The 17,133-nt window shown below is 40.4% G+C and overlaps 1 protein-coding gene across 1 annotated transcript in view; it reads right to left on the bottom strand.

The window, feature by feature from the left end:
• Positions 1–17,133, bottom strand: part of LOC122563384 (ankyrin-3) — a 46,037-nt gene that overhangs the window by 11,635 nt on the left and 17,269 nt on the right. The gene's annotated exons all lie outside the window — the stretch shown is intronic.

Raw genomic sequence — 17,133 nt, 5'->3', positions numbered from 1 at the left:
ATTGAAAGCAGATGGAGCAAGAAATGACTGGTTTTGAAGGCTGAGGATTAGAGAACTTAATAAAAATGGAAATACATACTGGAGAAACAAGATTGTCTGACCAATCCATCTTCGTTTACATCCATCGTGTGGCTACCTATCCTCTGCTTACATTTTGGGAGGTCTGAGTCTGGCACTTGGTGGTGAAATTACCACTTGAATCTGTGGTTTTGTACATTTCAGTATACAAAGTGCAAACATTCACACCTGTAATGGTATACAATTTTTGCTGTTCCTGCATTGATGTGCATGTGGTCTGGAATGGTAGCAAATATTTTTCTTAATACTGTTAATACTTAACACGTACCATTAGTAAGAAGCATATTTAGTTTGACATTCACTGAGTGAGATAACAGCTGAATGAATATATCTGAGAATTTGGTGCCAAGTAGGAATTCATGGATGGAGAAAAAGAAGTACTTTAAATGGTCAGTGACAGGGAGCTGTGATTGCAAGTGAGGCAGGTAAGGGGACTAAGACAGTAGCAGCATAGAAGCCTCAGCTTTTGTAATTGCCCATTAGATTTGAGGATTTCTCAGTTTGTTTAGATGCAAGTGAGGACTGTAGGGTAGTTAATTGGCCATGGCACCATGATACAGCAAGAGTCTAGATTAGAGTGGTGCTGGAAAAGCAGAGAAGGTCAGACAGCATCCGAGGAGCAGGAAAATCGACATTTCGGGCAAAAGCCCACCATGATACAGCAAACCATTCAACTGGGGGAACTAAGAAGGATGTGGTCGTACTAAGGGACAGCATAACGAGAGGGATTGACACTGTTCTCTGCAACAAAGAGTGTATACAGAGATGGCTTTATTGTTTTTCCGAAGCCAGGGTTAAGATATCTGCTTTGGGCTGGAGAAGAACTTACACTAAACAACTGTCAGTAAGGAGCACATTCAGTGTGACATTCATCTCAGTGAGACAGCAGTTGAGTGAGTATATCTGTGAATTTGGTGCAAAATAGGAATTCATGCAAAGCGCAAAACAGGTACTTTAAGTAAGTTTTACTGCATAAAGCAAAGTGCACTGAATGAGGAGTTATATGAAAGATGGAAAGGAGGTAATCTTTTCTTTTGACTACTTTTTTTCAGCCTCCAGCATTTGATTTCCAATTTTGTGCAACAGAAGGAGCAGTTAAGTATTAACTAGTATTGATAGAAACTGTAAATGTTATCATTATTAGAAATACTGCATTGTTTCATCAGTATTGCAACGTTTACTGGCAGCGCTAATACATTGTGGAGACGTAGGTTGTGTTAATTAATTAATAATTACTAATTCACCAACACATATAGGTAAGACTGTTGATGTATTGTGATTGAAGACTGTGGGAGTTCCTGGGTACCAGTGAAATACAGAGTAAACACATCTACAATAAGGGCTTACAGCAGCAGGAACTTAAGCACAGAATTATTGAGCTGGAGGCCAAGCTACAGTCATTGCAACACATCAAGAAGGCATAAACTTGCCTGGTCACTTTGTTGTGGTTCTGTTCGCCGAGCTGGGAATTTGTGTTGCATCCCCTATCTAGGTGACATCCTCAGTGCTTGGGAGCCTCATATGAAGCTCTTCTGTGATGTTTCCTCCGGCATTTATAGTGGTTTGTCTCTGCCGCTTCCGGTTGTCAGTTCCAGCTGTCCACTGCAGTGGCCGGTATATTGGGTCCAGGTCGATGTGTTTGTTGATAGAATCTGTGGATGAGTGCCATGCCTCTAGGAATTCCCTGGCTTCTCTCTGTTTGGTTTGTCCTATAATAGTAGTGTTGTTCCAGTCGAACTCATGTTGCTTGCCATCTGCGTGTCTGGCTACTAAGGATAGCTGGTCATGTTCGGTTCGTGGCTAGTTGGTGTTCACGGATACGGACATGATGGTACAGAGAACACCGAACGGAGAATTCACCACAAAGGTATACAGGAAAGCCACATACACAGACTAAGTCCTGAACTACGAAAGCAACCACCCCAACACACACAAAAGAAGTTGCATCAAGACACTGTTCAAAAGGGCCACAACACACTGCAGCATACCAGAACTGCAAAAAGAGGAAGAAGAACACCTCTGCAATGTATTCGCCAAAAACGGATACCCCCGCAATTTCATCGACAGATGCTGAAGGGAAAGACAATGGAATGAGGACATGCCACGACCCAAAGGACTAGCCACATTACCATACATCAAGAATATTTCTGAACTGACAGCCAGACTACTACGACCACTAGGACTCATAACAGCACACAAACCAACAGCCACTCTCAGATGACAACTCACCAGGACAAAGGACCCGATACCCAGCATGAGCAAAACCAACGTAGTGTACAAAATCCCATGCAAGGACTGCACAAACCACTACATAGGACAAACAGGAAGACAGCTAACAATCCGTATCCATGAACACCAACTAGCCACGAAACGACACGACCAGCTATCCTTAGTAGCCAGACATGCGGATGACAAGCAACATGAGTTCGACTGGAACAACACTACTATTATAGGACAAGCCAAACAGAGAACAGCCAGGGAATTCCTAGAGGCATGGCACTCATCCACAGATTCTATCAACAAACACATCGACCTGGACCCAATATACCGGCCACTGCAGCGGACAGCTAGAACTGACAACCGGAAGCAGCAGAGACAAACCACTATAAATGCCGGAGGAAACATCATAGAAGCGCTTCACAAGAGGCTCCCAAGCATTGAGGATGTCACCTAGAATAAGGACGAAACGTCTGCAACACAAATTCCCAGCTTGGCGAACAGAACCACAACAACGAGCACCCGAGCTACAAATCTTCCGGTTACTTTATTTCAAAAGGTGGTCATATACCCTTCTGAATCAGTCAATGGTCAGTAACAGGCAGGAGGCAGGAAAGGGGACCCAGACAGTAGGAGTATAGGATCCTCAGCATTTGTAATTGCCCATTAGGTTTGAGGATTTCTCAGCTAGTTTATTTGGGAGATAAGGTAGATAAACTAAATGGCCATGGCACCGTGATACAGCAAACTATTCAACTGGGTAGAGCAAGAAGGAATGTAAAGGTAGAAACGGATAGTATAATGATAGTATAATGAGTATAATGAGACCATTTTCTGCAACAAAGAGCATGAGCAGAGATGGCTTTATTATTTACCCGAAGCTAGGATTGGGATATTTGCGAAAAACCAAAAGAACTGAGGATGCTCTCAATCAGAAACAAAAGCAGAAGTTGCTGGAAAATCTCAGCAGGTCTGGCAGCATCTGTGAAGAGAAATCAAAGTTGCCAATTCTGAGGAAGAGTCACTGGACCCAAAGCATTAATTTTGATTTCTCATAACTTCTGTTTTGTATGAGATATTTGCTCTGGGCTAGAGAAGAACTTGTTGGGGAAAGGGAAGAATTCATCAGTTGTGATCCATGTTGTGATCCAATGAAATATGCAAAACTAGAAAAGCGGTTCAGCTGAGGGAGTAGTTGAAGTTAGGTGCTAAATTTAAAAATAGACCTTTGAAATTGCTGAGGTACAACTTAGTTTTGGATGAATAATATTAGAGAATTCCATGCAATGACTCAAAGACTGGTAGAGAATTGAGTTCTGGTTCATGGGCCACTGGCACTAGTACAAGAGAAAGTGTGATCTGTACAAGTGGGACCTGAATTCATGCTAGCATTCGTATTCTCATGAGCCACACAACTAGAGAAGTAGATAGAGCCCTAAGCTAAACAAGTGGGCAGAACAAAATATTAAAATGGAAAAGAAAGATCAAAGAATGACAGAAAGAGACAGAGAGAAAAAACTGAGAATATACCAGCAGTTAAGACTAGATGCTACAAAAGTAACTAAAAAAATTAAAAGATGTGCATCTGAATGTATATGAACAAAGCTGGTGAATTAATTGCGTACACTGAAGTTGAGAAAGCTAGTAGCCTTACACATCTGCTGTAGGATATCTGTTCTTAGTATCAATGGATCAGTGTAAATAAGGTGACAACATTTGTTCACTTGTGGAATGGGTGGCAGCATTTCCTTTTGACCCTGAGGGCCGGCAGCTATGCATATTTCACAGTTGGATGATGGATAACTGAATTTCTGATTTATATTGAAAACTCTTAACAAAACTCATACTTAATAGGAAAAGAACTTGTAGTTTAATAAGCTGAGTGGAATATGCAATTAAAAGAACAATCCTGATACATTTTCATATACATCACACTGAGCAGATTTGAATTTATGAAGCTCAGCCCCCTAATCTTGAATGTTCTGGAATGTGAATGTCTAATTAACCTTACAAGCTAGGAAACCACAAAGACTGAAACTGACATAGTAAGAAAGTGTTGGAAGATGTTCGTGAGAGAGAGAGAGAACATTATTCTGTAAATTACATTCACTGACCAAAAGGTTCAAGGGACACGGGGAGAGAGAGAGAAAGAGAGAGAGACAAGACGGAAGCTGGTGAAAAGGTTACCTCTTTGTAGTCTGATCTGAATGTACACTTGCTTGTCATGGATTGAATGTTTGTGTGTTGTTCCCTGGAGCTTGCGATCTGGGAATATTATGAATTTAATTTGCATTTTGGGAATTTTCGATGATTTTAAAAGAAAAAGCCATTTGTAGGACAATGATACTGCACATGTTAGCTGAGCGAGGTTACCTCATGACCAATTCCACGCAGTTTAGACTAGTCTCTCGTTATGATGTACCATTAAAATGGAAAGTTATCTAGCCAAAGCAATTGGCTGTTTGGCCTGACTTGATCAGGGTTCCCACTTTGATGTGCATGTAGCTTAATTAGTCAAGCGCACTCAGACCTGTCAATGAGTTTCTCTTCCTCTGCAAACTTTTGCCATTATATTACGGCTTATCTGATAAGGATATGTGGTGTTTTTGCAATTTTAATACCAATTTCTGTCTAAAGACAGCTTGTTTGCAGCAATAAGGGGAATAGCCTGAGAAAGCTCTTAGGGGTAAGAGCTGGCGCCGCTATTCTGCTAATGGTTTTAAAACTTTAGTTCAAGCCTGGTTTGTAGATATCTATGTTATAGTGTAACATTGATGTCATTGGTAAATAAAGATAATAATTCAAAGTAAACTGTCTGTAAGAGTTTTATATTCCAGACTACCACAGAGTACGATCTCCAGGACGAACCAAGAGAGCCTTACAGGTCAAGTCCATCAGGGATTTCCTCAGCTGTCTCGCATAAGTACTTTAACAAAGTGAATACATATGATCTGATAGCCATCATGGAGACATAGCTGCAGGATGCAGAAAAATGGATTCTGAATATTGAGTGGTATATGACATATAAAAAGAGTACGAAGATAGGTAATGGTGAGGGTTAGCATTCCTGATCAAAGATCACATTGGTGCAACGGATAGAGGTGACCTTGGTTCAGGCGATCAGGTTGTACGATCTGTATGGTGGAGATGATAAATAGGGGAAAGAAGTCTATCATTGGAGAGACCTATAAGCCCCAAATTGTCATCGCAATGTAGGACAAATTGCACAAGAAGAAACTTTGGATGTTTTTAATAAAAGAACAGCAATAGTTATGGGTGATTTTAATTAATCAATATTTAAACAGTCAAATTGTAACAGTAGTCTGGATGAAGAGTTCCCAGAATGCTTTTCAGATAGTTTCTTAGATCAACACATTCTGGAATCAGCCACCGAGCAAGCTAGACTTGATATTGCATAATGTGAGACAACTGACTAATGACCTCAGAGTAAAAGCACCTCTACATAGCAGCGATCATAATATGATTGAATTTTGCATCCAGTTTGAAAGGGAGAAGAGTGGGGTCTATGACGAATATTTTAAACTTCATAAAGGACAATTAGGTAGCATAAAAGCTGAGCTAGCTGACGTAACTGATAACTATAACATATCAAGCTAACAGATCAGAAGAGAAGCAGTTGGAGATGTTTGAAGGGATATTACAAAACATTCAGTATAAGTACAATCCTTTATAAGAAAGATACCACGGTGAAGATTTAATCCATGGTTAAATAGAAAAAAACTTAAAGTGGGCATCAAGCATCAGGGAAAAGCACATAATTGCACAAAGGTGAGTGGCAGTTTGGATGACTGGTCAGATTACAAACAAGAGAGAATGACAAAAAGGTTAATCAGGACTAAAAAATTAGAGAATGGGAGAAAGCTAGCTAGAAATGTAAAATTAGATCGAAAGGATTTCTGTGGGTATCTAAAAGGGGAAAAAAAGTCACGTGAATGTTGGTCCTCTAGCGGTTCAGAATGATAAGTCAATAATGTATAATCAAGAAATGGTGGATACAATGGATAAATATTTTGCTTGCGTCTTTGCGATACAGTGTACTAAATCATTCCAATAATACCAATAAATCCGCATGATTAAATAAGACAGGAACATGGTGCAATTGTACTCATTAGGAAAGTGGTACTGAGCAAACTGATGGAGCTGTGGGTTAATAAGACTCCAAATTCTGATGGACTTTATTTCAGGGTCTTAGACGAGGTGGCTAATGATATATTAGATGCATTGGTGTTAAGTTTTGAAAATCTATTGGACTCTGGAAAGGTTCCATTTGACTAGAAAATAGCAAATATAACTCCTCTATTGAAGAAGCCAGGGAAGCCGAAAAAAAGGAGACCATAGGCCAATTAGCTTTATGTTTACCTTGGGGAAGTTTTTAGAATCAGTAACTGATGTTATAACTTGGCAGTTGGAAAAACTCAAAGTAATCAGGAAGAGTCAATATTGTTTTGTGGAGGGGAAATTAACTGAGTTTTACAATTATTTAGAGGAGGAACATGCACAGTGGATAAGAGGATGAGGATGTAGATATACTGTACTTGAATTTCCACTAGGCATCTGAAAAGGTTGCATATAAAAAGTTTTTGCACGAAACAGAAGTTCATGGTGTAGGGTTAGCATACTGGCATGGATTGAAGACTGGTTAGCTGGCAGAAAACAGAGAGTGAAGGTCTTTTTTAGATTGGCAGGATGTGATCAGCAGAGTTCCACTGGGTATGTATGCTAGGCCCTCAACCTTTTTCAATTTGTTTGAATGACTTGAATGAGGGAATTGAAGGCAGGACAGTTAAATTTGTAGATGACAGAAAGATAGAATCACAGAAGTGTTTGGGTGTTGATACAGGACAGTGGGGGGGGGGGCATTATGTCTGCTAGTGCTCTCTAAACATTTTAACTTAGTGCCAATCTTGTATTAACACTGCACATTAATTCTACTTAAATAATCATTCAATGTCCTCTTGAATGTCTCAGTTGAACCACAGTTGAAAGATGCGCAGGTTAGGTGGATCGGCCATACTAAATTGCCCATAGTGTTCAGGGATGTGTAGGTTAGGTGCATTAGCCACAGAAATGCAGGAGGATGGGTCTGATGTGGGCTTGTTGGGCAGAAGGGTCTGTTCCCACTTTGGGAATTATTTGAAAAAAAAGCTCTGCCTCCACACCACAAGGTATTTTATGAAAAAACCCTCCCTCCACCACACTTCAAGGTATTGCATCCCATACCCTAACTGCTCGCTACGTGAAATGTGTTTTGTTACCTTGCATTGCTTCTTTTGCAAAACACTTTAAAACTGTACCCTCTGCTTCTCAATCTGATTATGAGTTAGAACAGTTTCTGCTTATCCACTCTGTCCAGACTCCCTCAAGATTTTGTAAATGTTTATCAAACCTTCCTTTGGGGAAAAGAGTCCCAACTGAAGACAGGAAAATGTGTTATGAATGTGACATAACAAGGATGAAGATTGAAAGAGATTGGATATGTGAGTGGGTTAAACATTTGGCAGATGGAGTATAACATGGGAAAATTTGAATTTTTTAATTTGGCAGGAAGGATACAAAGCAGGACATCACTTAAACAGAATGACAGCAGAGTGTAACATGGGGAAATCTGAATTTGTTAATTTGGCAGGAAGGATAAAAAGTAGAGCATTATTTAAACAAAGAATGACAACAGAAGTTTGAAGTTCAGAGGGATCTATATGTGCTTGTGCATGAGTCGCAAAACATTAGTATACAGGTACATCACATACGCAGGAAGGTTAATGGAATGTTAGCTTTTTTTACAAGAGGAATTGAACATAAAAGTAAGGATGTTATGTTTCAGGTACATAATTTTGAAATTTGCGTCACAGGTAGACAGGGTGGTTGAGAAGCCGTTTAGAGTGCTTATCTTCATTGCTCAGAACTTTGAGTATAGGAATTGGGTTGTACAGGATGTTGGTGAGGCCTCTGCTAGAATACTGTGTGCAGTTCTGGCCGCCCTGCTATAGGATGAATATTATGAATTGGGAGGGTTCAAAAAAGATTTACCAGGATGTTGCCAGGAATGGAGGGTTTAGCTATAAAAATAGGCTGGATGGCTGGGATATTTTTCAATGGAGCGTAGGAGGTTGGGGTGGCCTCATAGAGGTTTATAAAATCATGCAGAACACAGATAAGGTAAATAGCAATAGTCTTTTCCCTAAGATGGGGAAATTCAAAACAAACTATTTTTAAGGTGAGAGTAGAAAGTTTTAAAAAGAACCTGACAGGCAACATTTTTACACAGAGAGTGGTTTATGTATGGAATGAACTGCCAGAGGAAGTGGTAGATGCAGATAGTTACAACATTTAAAAGACAATTGGATAAGTACATGACTAAGAAGGATTTGGAGGGATATGAGCCGAACACAGGCAAGTGAAACTAATTTACTTTAGGAACATGGTCTGTGTGACATAGATGGACCTAAAGGTCTGTTTCCAGGCTGTATGATTCTATGACTTTGAATACTGTCAACAGTTTTGGTCTCCTTATTTGAGGAAGGATGTAAATGAGTTGGAGCAAGTTCAGAGGAGTTTACTTGATTGATACATTGAATGAGTGGGTTGTCTAATAAAGATGATTTGACTGAAGTTCATAAGATCCTGGATGGTCTTGACAAGGTGGACACAAAAGGATCTTTGATCTTATGGGTGAATTCAGAACTTAGGGATAGTTTGAAAATGAGTGGCTATCCTTTTAGGTTAGAGATGAGGGGATTTTTTTTCTCATAGAGCACCGTGCAACTTTGGAACTTTCTGACTTAGAAGATGGTGCAGGCAGAATATTTTTAAAGCAGAGGTACATAAATCTTTGACAGACAAGGAAATCAGGGGTTACCATGTGTTGAAGGAAATGTGGATTTTAGAGCAGAACCAGGTCAGTCATTATCTTACTAAATGAACAGCTTGCACAGCTGAATGACCTACTTCTGCTCCTAATTTATGTATTTATATGTACATATATTTGTTTTTGATATTCACTGTAGGGAATATCTGATACTGGTATGGTTAAATAGTCTGGGTAACTTCACTTACTGAGCAGTTGGCTAGACATCTTGTGGATTTTATTTGGATGCATCTGTTACATGCTTTTGGTTGACTTGATTGCTGCACTTATCTAACATCTAGTTATGGCTACTCATGACATCGAATGATTTCAGACCTTTCTTTCTGCACTGCCACTTCCAATGCCCTCTGGAGCCACATGCCTTGCATACCTCATTAAAGCTGTGGAATATCTTGGTGCATGTATGAGGTTGCATTGCCCATGAGGCTTCACCTTTGATTCCCTTCAGCTTGCCTGTGTGAAAGACACTTATACATATGACTTTCTTCTTTGTCCACTTTACAGTAGAATCTACACATTATAACTTTTAGATTGGCCCAAGAGGTCCCTCTGGAACACTTCTATATCATGATCTTAATTATTCTATCAGCTAGTTCAGCTGCAATAAAAATTCAATCAGATCTCTTGTCTCTACATCTTGTCATGAATTATCAGTGGTCTCTGTCAGTTGTTATCTGCAACATAAGAACTTCAAATGGTGTTATCTCTAATTGAGCTATATTTGATCTTCGAGTGTTAGCTATATTTTTTCTGGATTTTTAAGGTCATCACTTGACATACTTTGAGTGTTCAGTGTGCCTTACTTTCTCTGCTCGCCTCACCCACTCTAACCTTACTGCATTCTGTTCTCTCAAGTCTCACCCTGACTTCATTATCAAACCTGCTGACAAACCTGATGCTGTTGTCATCTGGCGTGTTGAACTCTACCTTGCAAAGGTTGAGCGCCAACTCTTACTCCAGTCTGGAACATGATCCTACCACTGAACACAAAGCTTTTGTTTCCAGGACTGTCACTGACCTTATTTCACTTGGAGCTCACCCCTCCATAGCTTCCCACCTCATAGACCCTCAACTCTGCTTAGCCTGTTTCTACCTTATTCCTAAAAATCCAGAAATAGGACTGACAGACTCATTGTTTTAGCCTGTTCCTCCTCATTCAATTTATTTCATCATGTTTTGATTTATTCTCCCCTCATCCAGTCTCTTCTGACTGAAATTGATAGTCCCTTTTGACCCTGTACATCAATTCCACAATTTCAAGTTGTCTTCCCTTTACCATGGATATGCAGTTCCCAGTACACACCCATTCACAATCAGGATGTTCTATTGGCTCCTTGTTTCTGTAATGGACCGGACCAAATCCCTTCAAATATACAGAAATAGCCTAGACTCTAACTTTTATCTTATTTAAAGGCAAGTGTAAGGTAATGTGTTCCAGATGGAATTCAATTGGTCACACTACTCAGCTCTAAGCAAAACACTCTTTATTCTTATACCCAGTTAAAATACAAACAAAAGAAAGGAGAATTGGTATAACTCTGATTCTACTGGAAAACTTAATAGAATAATAGATTAGTTAACGAGTACACAGTAATTGTTCCAATAAAGTAACATCCTATAAACTCATGGGAAAGGCAAATTCAGTAAAATTGATTATCTCACATGCAATGTTTCTCCAGTCCAGGTGAAAAGGACATCAAAGAAAGTTCTAGCAGAAAGAGAGAGAACTCAAGCTTTTTGCTGTAGCAGTGAGATGTACAGCAGCTTCCACAACCAACTTCAAAATTCCAAACATTGAAGCTAAACTAAAACACTGGCTGTCTGGGCACCTCTCTCCACTCATTCATGCTGCCGCTATTGTTTTCACTTAAATAAAAAACCAAAGCCTCACAAGCTGTTTACTTTATTGGCTTGCAAGAGACAACTCTATACCTCTGTCTCAAAACCTCTTTTAAAAAAAAAGGACAAAATACACCTCTCATAGCAATAGTATCTTCACACTTCTTCCCTGAAAAGAAGCCAGAATAATATTCATTCAGTACTATCCTGCTTCACCTGGTTGAGCTTGTTCCCATTTTGAATAATGAGTTCAGAAGAATCACACTGATTTCAAAATGTTAACTGTTTCACTACAGAGGCTGCTGTTGAGATTTTCTCGCTCTTCGTGCATTCATTTCAGATTCCAGTATTCTCAATACTTAGCTTTTATATGGAGGCTTTCATTACCATAGCAATGGTAATCTTAACTGTTTGTTTATCTGGTTCACGAAAATGACGTCCAGAAAAGAGAGCTCCACACATTGTCAGAATAAAATCATATCAGATAGGAGATCTATTGCCTTTTGTTTGGAGAAATACATTTGTACATTGCACACTTGAGGTTTGCCATAGTCATTAAAGTTGTTTTCAGTTTAGAATTAGTAGCCATTAAAATAAACTACACGAAACATGTTAGAAGCTGAAATTATGTAGATTTTCAGAGCTGGAAAAGAGTCAGCCATTATAAGAAACAAGGATGAATTAGAACAATTCTTGTTCTGCAACTTTGAATTACTGGTTGAATCTAGAATGTTTTTGTGATTTCAGAATGTCCTTAATGCTGTAGAAACAAAAGGCAAGATGAAACAGAACTGGAATTTCTTCTGGTAAAACTAGACACAGCTAAAGAATTAAATAAGAACTATGAACAAATAAGAGTAGCAACCTTGTTATCAAAGCTGAGGAAAATGTGCTACAGGCTGCATTGCATTTCACTGAGGAGTAGAAAAGTCAGGCTGAAAAACTTTTGAAGGCCTTGAATATACATTTTGAGCTCTTCGTCTTATTTGTTACTTATGTCACATATGCGTTCAAAATCACAGTAATACATCTAACTGATGCCTGTGAATTTGGATAACTGAAAAATAATCCTATCAAACAGGATTATTCGAAGCATATAAGATCCTCCTGTGAGAGCACATCTGTTAAAAGAGGAGAAATGTCCTCTCAAGAAAGCTACTGGCAAGTGCATAAGCTTACACCAGCTAGAGAGTAATCATGAGAGAATAGATGAGGCTTTGTGTTAAGGTGAAATACATTTCAGGCCAAACAAGAAGAAAGTATTTGCAAAAGGACCAGTAGGAAGATCCATGCCAGAGTACAGCATATAAATATTGTGGAGGACACCACACATAAGAAAGTGAAGCATGACTTGTGTGTGCAGCTGGATAGAAGTAAAATAAGTTATAAAAGTGGCTGTCGGAGACATGTTGGATGATGATACTAATGAATCATTTTACACTATTCAACAGTTGGCATGGTCAGGTCTAAAGCTAATAAAAAGTTTTTGACTGGGAGATCCAAGATGGTGGCGACCAGCAAGTCTGAGTCTGTCGTGCTCTGCCCAAGATTCAGGTAAAGGGGGCTGCCCTACTCCATCTGCCAAACCATTCAAAATAACTTTTATTCAATACAGTTAGTCATTTTGCGTCAAATTTGAGTAGTTCGGTGCTTTGTTAAAATGACTAAGGGAAAGAATGCCCGCAGCAGGCAGGAACCCCTCCCCAACATCCCCCCCGCCCCCCCCAGCTGCAGCAAAGATGTCCGCAGCCGCCCTGAGGGACTTACCTACAGTGGCGAGCCTTGTTGCTGTAATTACCAAGCTGGAAGAGAAGATCAACGTCTTCATAGAGGAGTCCAGAAGCAGGTGGGAGTCGCTCTCAGTCGTGCTGCAAAAGCATGACCGAGATATTGAAAAAATCGAACATCGCGTTGGAGGGGCAGAGCTAAAGGCCTCAACCTCTGGGGCTGCTACAGAATCGGCCGTGGGTCGGGTCCGGACTCTCGAACAGCGAGTCCGGGCCTTAGAAGATCACATCGACGACTTCGAGAATCAGGGTCGTCGAAAAAATATTCGTTTGCTGGGCCTTCCCAAACGGGAAGAGGAAGGCCAGCTTGCAGTGTTTTTGGAGCAGTGGCTCTCTCAGATGTTGAAGCTGGAGGCTGGATCAGGCCAGGTGCGGGTAGAGTGGGCCCACCGGGCTGCTATACACAGGCCCAGGTCGGACCAACGCCCTGCCCGGTCCTGTTCCGGCTTCAGTGTTACAGAGAGAAGCAAATGCTCCTGGAAGCCTCCAGAATGCTCAGGAAAGATCCCCAGGCCATGACATATAAGAGATCTAGGATTATGCTGTTTCAGGATTTTTCCCCAGCTTTAGTCCGCAAGAGGAGGGTGTTTGATGATACGAAGAAGTGTCTAGGGGACTTAAACATCCAGTACTCCTTGCGCTACCCAGCGACGCTGCGCTTTAACTACGAAGGATCAGTCTATAACTTCGGATCGCCGGAGAAGGCCAAGGAACTTTTGGACTCTCTTAAATAGATTATAAGAATTAAACCGTATGGTTAATGATGCTGTTTTGCTCCCCCTCGCCTGGTTTACCCTTCTTTTTTCCCTTATTTTCTTTATTGTTTAATATCATCTCCAGGGGGTAGGGAGGGGGGCTTATTTGTTCTCCACTATGCAATTTCCTTTTTTTTATAGGCCGGGCGATTTAGTTGATTCAGGTGAGGGGGGTAACATTTGCTTTGTCCTATCTTATTTCTTTCTTTTAGAGCGGGGGTTTTTCCCCCCTTTTTTTGTGTTATTATAATTATTTATTACCTGCTGAGTCTGTAACTTTATAGTTTTATATGTTTATACATGGTATTATCGTGACTAAATGTATCTAGATGTTGGTATGGGTGGGGGGGTTAGGGTACTCACCGCTAACTTTAGCTTTATAGTACACTTGAATTTTTCTATTTTATTATGGGGTGCCTGGGTCGAGGGTGGGGCACTGGTTGGGATAGGAAACAATGGGTTTTCAGATAGGAAGTGATTCCCCCTGGAAGCAAGGGGGAAAATCTCCTTTTAAATATGTTTTTTTTATTTAGAAATAGTTGTTTACTATATTGGCGTGAGTGTATTAAAGAATCTCTATTTTTGTGAATTTTCTATAGTCTATGCTCGGGGTTCTTTGGATGGGGTTCTTCCTCCCGGGGGGTCTCGGACTTGCCTGGATGATTATGGTTAGTCATTTGATTAAATGGTACACCTGGAATGTCAAGGGGAGTAATTCGCCAATCAAAAGGAAGAAAATACTATCAAACTCAAAAAAGAAAAGGTTGATGTAGCTCTTCTACAGGAGACACATTTACTGGAAAAGAAGTACTTGAAATTATGACAGGGTGGATTTGATCAGGCCTTCTTTTCATCTTTCAGTTCAAAAAGTAGGGGAGTAGTCATTCTCATTCGGAAGAATCTCCCTTTCAAAATCTTAAGTCAGATAGAAGATGAATCTGGACGGTACATACTGATTAAAGCCCTTATAAATGGAGAGGAATATGGGATTTTGAATCTTTATTGTCCCCCGGAACATCCTTTCAAATTTATAATGGAAACATTTTCCAAACTGATGGCTTTCAGGGCTCGTTACACAATTATAGGAGGAGATTTTAATTGCATTATGGACCCGGAGATAGACAGGATACCCAAGAATACTGCGAGTATATCTCCCAGATCCAGGTAATTAGCAGATTTGAATAAAGAGCCAGGATTAGTAGATGTGTGGAGGTGCCTCCACCCGCAAGGCAGAGATTTCTCTTTTTATTCTAATCCACATAAGTGTCTCATTAGAATTGATATGTTTTTTGCCCCCTCGACCTTTTTGAATTCCATATTATCCTGCAAAATAGGTAATATAGTAATTTCTGATCACGCTGCAGTGTATATGGAAATCAAGACTAGGAAAAATGAGACGCCTCCCCCCCCTCCCCGGACATTGGCGTATGGATTCTTTCTTAATGAAGGATAGTAAATTCGCAAAATATTTCTCTCAAGAATTCAAAACCTTTTTGGAAATTAATTCAGGTATGGCTAGTAACCCATCGGTGATGTGAGAGACCATTCAGGCTTATGCATGGGGTCTGATCATTTCATACTCGGCGACCCAGAAAAAACAAAAGGGAGAACAACAGCGTCTACTCGAGGCTTGCTTAAAGGCAGCTGAGACTGCATACGTTGATAGGCCCTCTGTTGCTAAATTACAAAGGATTACAGCCCTTAGGACAGGCCTGAATACCACGTTTACCCAAACAGCAAAGAGGGAAATATTATTTGCAAAGCAAAGATTATATGAATATGGCGATAAGCCTGGCAGATACCTAGCGTTTCTCACAAGGAAAGAAAAGGCCCCTCAAGCTATCATGTCCATCAGGGAAAGTGCTGGTACTTTAACTCACGATCATAAAAGGATCAACACAATCTTCAGAAAGTTTTACTCTGATTTGTATAAACCGCAGGATTGTGAAGATAGAGCCAAGAAGATGGAGTCCTTTTTTAAAAGCCTGGCCTTTCCAGACTTAACCCCGGAACAGGTGTCGATCCTGAATGCTCCCCTAACAACCCAGGAAGTACTTGATGCAATCAGGCAGTTTAAGAGCGGTAACGCACCTGGTCCAGATGGATTTCAGGTTGAATTCTACAAAGAGTTTACAGGAGTACTAGTTGGTCCACTTATGGACATGTACAACTACTCATATAGTCAGGGCTGCCTCCCGCCTTCGGTGAGAGAAGCGAATATTTCTCTCATTCTCAAAAAAGGAAAGGACCCAGAAGATTGCGCATCATACAGACCAATGACTTTGCTAAATGTAGATTTTAAAATTCTTTCTAAAACGTTAGCAATGAGGCTGGAGAGGGTATTGCCATATATCATAAAAGAGAACCAGACGGGGTTTATCAAGGGCCGTAGATCATCTAATAATATTAGAAGGGTTTTGAATGTGATTCAAGTCTGTCATCAGGAAAGAATAACGGGAATAGTAGTCTCGTTGGACGCGGAGAAGGCATTTGACAGGGTTGAATGGTCATAGCTATTCTATACACTGGAAAGGTTTGGCGTTGGAAAGGTATTTGCTAAGTGGGTCTCAACATTGTATAATGACCCCAAAGCAGTCGTGATCACCAATGGTTTAGGCTCAGATAGCTTCAGTGTGGGTAGGGGCTGCCGTCAGGGATGTCCTCTGTCACGGTTACTATTTATGCTAATAATTGAGCCACTAGCGGAAGCTATACGGGCTGATTCTAATATAACGGCCCCGAGGTTTGACACGGGTAAACATAAAATTACCCTTTATGCAGATGATGTTCTCCTTTTTCTTAGTAATCCTTTGATGTTTGTGCCCCACCTGATCCAAGATATTAATTTATTTAGTGCATTCTCAGGTTACAAAATTAATTTCTCAAAATCAGAGGCCATGCCGATGGGTGGTCTCGCTAGTATGTCCCACTTATTGGAGAGATCTCATTTTCCGTTTCGGTGGTCTCTGGAGGGTTTTTTATACTTCAGTATTTTTATCACCCCAATATTTGGTCAGCTGTACAAGGTCAATTTTGTGCATCTACTGGGAAGGATAAGGCAGGACCTTCAACGCTGGGGGGATCTTCCAATTTCTTGGTTAGGTAGAATAGCTTTAATTAAAATGAATGTCTTGCCCCATCTCTTATACCCTATGAGAATGCTTCGGTGATGCTGCCGAGGTCGGCATTGCGCAAATTATATAGTTGGCTTGGTTCTTTCATCTGGAATCAAAGTCGGCCCCTCATTAAGTTAAAGAAGCTACAGCTTTCACAAGCAAAGAGAGGGCTGGATCTTCCAGACTTTAAGAAGTATCAGCTGAGTTCTCTATTAAGCTACATAGCCGATTGGGTCTCGTCTGACCCCAATCAATCTGGCTGGACATCGAGGCTTCTCAAGCAAAGGGTCCTCTTATGAACCACTTATTTTTAGATGAGATGCAAGTCATTATGGACCATTGTAAAAACCCTATAGTATTAAACACAATTAAAGCCTGGAAGATAATGCGGCAAAATGAGGGTAATTCACATAAAACCTCCCCTTGTGCTCCGAAAGTGGGGCATGGGGTTTTCA

This window comes from Chiloscyllium plagiosum, chromosome 27 (assembly GCF_004010195.1).
Source record: "Chiloscyllium plagiosum isolate BGI_BamShark_2017 chromosome 27, ASM401019v2, whole genome shotgun sequence".
NCBI lineage: Eukaryota > Metazoa > Chordata > Chondrichthyes > Orectolobiformes > Hemiscylliidae > Chiloscyllium > Chiloscyllium plagiosum.
This window is presented reverse-complemented; position numbering and strand designations above follow the sequence as displayed.